The sequence below is a fragment of the Alligator sinensis genome, unplaced genomic scaffold (genome assembly GCF_000455745.1).
Source record: "Alligator sinensis unplaced genomic scaffold, ASM45574v1 scaffold1121_1, whole genome shotgun sequence".
Classification (NCBI taxonomy): Eukaryota; Metazoa; Chordata; order Crocodylia; family Alligatoridae; genus Alligator; species Alligator sinensis.
The window spans coordinates 70,352-73,179 of record NW_005843357.1 but is presented as its reverse complement, the minus strand read 5'-3'; the positions used below and the strand labels follow the sequence as shown (position 1 = coordinate 73,179).

Here is a 2,828-nt window from a genome sequence, read left to right as displayed (position 1 = left end):
CGGCAGGGGCCCGATCCTGCCCCCACCCGGCTCCCGAGGCTGCGGCTCCTCCCAGGCAGCGCGGGGGACAGAGGCGGGTGGCAGGGGGGCGCCGGGGGCAAGCGGACGGGGGCGGGGCGGGGCCGAGGCTCATGAATGACTCACGGGGGGTGACGTCATGGAGGTGCGAGGTTTCCCTGGTAACGACACAGGGCCCCGTGGGAGCGGGCGGAGCAGGATAGCTGGGGACTGGGACCAGTATAGCTGAGTGAATGGGAACTGTTAGTGTTTGTGTGTGGGGTCGGGGGTAACTGGGACCAGAATGACTCGTGGGGGTGGGGGCATGGCTCCGGCCAGTATAGCTAACGAACCAGTAAGGGATAGTAACTGGGACCAGTAAGGGGGCTGGTACGAGTATAGCTGGGTAACTGGGGCCCATAAGTAGGGCGGGGGGGGCGATAAATGGGATCAGTATAGTTCGGTAAGTGGGGTCAGTAATAAAGGGGCAATTGGTATCAGTAAGTGAGGAGTAATTTAGACCAGTATAGCTGGGTAATTGGGACCAGTAAGGCGGGGGTAAGTGGGAGCAGTGCAGCTAGGTAACAGCTGGGGGCAAGGGTAACTGGTACCAGTATAGCTGGGTGGGTGGGACCCCAGGGGCAGCTGCACCTCAGCCTGCGCTGCGCTGTGTTTGGAGCTGGCTCTTGTGCAGCTGCCGCACCCCAGAGCTGGGCACATCTCCCGCCCTGAGTCCGGCTTGTACCTGGAGCCACAGGTGCCAAGGGTTGGGGGGGCTCGGGGGGCTCATCCCGCCAAGCTCCAGCTCCATCAGCGCAGCCAGGGCTCGGCTCCCTGGGGCTTCCTCCTGTCCCAGTGCGGCTCCCCTGCTCTCCCTCATCGCCAGCCTCAACTTGCCCAGCTGCAGCTGGAGCCCATTGATCCTTGTCTTGTCACTTGCCCCCTTGGGGGACAATGCAAGTCTGGAGTGCCCTCCAGACTGCCATCCAACCCCCACTTTGCAGTCACCCAGGGCCTCTCCCAATTGCCACAACGGTGCTGGCAGCGACTCTGCAATCACATTGCCCAGCCTCCCGCCTGGCCCCGTGGCTTGTGCATGGCCACCTTTCCTGGGCGATCCCTGACCTGTTCTCTCAGCACCAAGGGCTGCTCCCTCCTGCCCGCGAGGTGCTGCCCTGGCCCGTGATGTCCCAGGCGAAAAAGGCATCGAGCACTTCAGCCTCCTCTGCCTCCTCCGTCACCAGGGACCAACCTCCAAGGGAAGTGGCGCTGGCTCCTACCCCGGGGGTCTTTAAGAGGGGGCTGGACGATTACCTAGTTGGGGTCACTTGAGCCCAGTTTTCCTCCTGCCCAGGCAGGGGGCGGACTAGAAGATCTGCTAGGTCCCTTCCGACCCTGCAGCTATGACTGCCCAGTACAGGATGGTAACGGGCCAGTAACACGGGTTCCCTTCTCCAGTCAGTATGGACCCACTTCTTTTGAGCAGCCTCGTGTACCAACGTCCTTGTAGAAACCTCCTCGTTGCCCTGCACAGCCCACCATGCTCGACCTGCCCGACTGCATCCCTGCTTGCCCCGGCCACGCTCTTACACTCCTCCTTTCTTTCTCCTCCCGGTTTCCTCTTCTTCCAAGCTTCTTTTCTGTGAGGTATTTTACTGAGGCGCTCCCTGCTGAGCCCAGCTGGGCTCTGCCGGGCTCGCTCGTCCTCCTGCACACCGGGGCAGTTGTTCCTGCGCTCTCAGGAAGGCTTTGTTCAGCACAGCCAGCTCCCCTGGTCTCTTCCCGTCAGCCCCCAAGCGACTTTGAGTCCGCTGGGCTGTGCCCAGCTCTCCCACTTTTCCCGTGGCTTTGTGCCCACGAAGCTGCTGCTCTGGGGTAGCCTGGCCCCGGCTCCACTGGCCTGTCTGCCAAGCCCCCTGCCTGCCGGCCCACGGCTTGGGAACTCTATGATGCTGGGTCAGCTGGACACCTCCCCCCGCATGGCCTTGCTACGAGGAAGCGCCTCTCGTCCCATTGCTACCTCCCATGGGAAAATCCCAGGGATCCCACTGTGCCACCAGTGAGGAAGCTCCTCTCATCTCGGCGTTCCCACCCATGACCTCGCTCCTGCTTCCCTCTCCCCACCAGCTCGTGCATCAGGAAGCTCCTCTCATCCCACGGCTACCACCAATGCTGTCCCTCCTGCACCCCAAGCCCCCCAGCTCCCACCAACGGGGTGGCTTCTCTCACCCTCCCATTAACACCTGGAGGACCCCTGGCCCGGCAGCTGGGGTGAGGCCTGCGGCGCCCCCCCAACCGCCCGGGGGCCTCCTTGCGCCCGGCCACCCACAACGCCAGGCTCCGCGCCCACCTGCCCCGTGCGGATGATGCCCAGCAGGGAGGTGTGCTGGGGGGCGGGGGGCTGGCCCTGTGGGTGTGCAGCCTGTGAGGGGCCCCAGAGCATCCTGGGAAGGGCCTTGGGGGTGGGGAATTGTGGTAACACTCTCCTAACACTCTCTCCCTCTGCCCTAGGGGATTCTGGGACATGCCCCACACAGGAGCAGATGGAACCAGGACCCAGCACCGCCAGTGCCCCAGAGGATTCTGGGAATGTGGCTCACTACCTCCAGGAGTGTGGGGCTCTGCCTCGCCCCTGCCCGCAAGCTTGGCCCAAACTGAGGCCTGCCCCAGAGGATGCTGGGAAGAGTGCTGGGGTCAGAGGTGGGAGGGGGCCTGGGACCAGTCTGTAACACCCCCATGACTGCAACAACCCCTGGCACCGTGACATGACGAATAAAGGTTTAATTTTCAACAGCTGGACTGGGCGCCGCGCCAGGGGAAACGCAGGAATG

At 63.4% G+C, this 2,828-nt stretch overlaps 1 long non-coding RNA gene across 1 annotated transcript; it reads left to right on the top strand.

Annotated features, from left to right (window-relative positions):
• Window positions 1-98: 98 nt before the first annotated feature.
• LOC106723219 lies at window positions 99-2,788 on the top strand. The gene is made up of 2 exons (XR_003092297.1): window positions 99-2,378; window positions 2,509-2,788. It is a non-coding gene; the product is annotated as an uncharacterized LOC106723219 (long non-coding RNA).
• The last annotated feature ends 40 nt before the right edge of the window (window positions 2,789-2,828 follow it).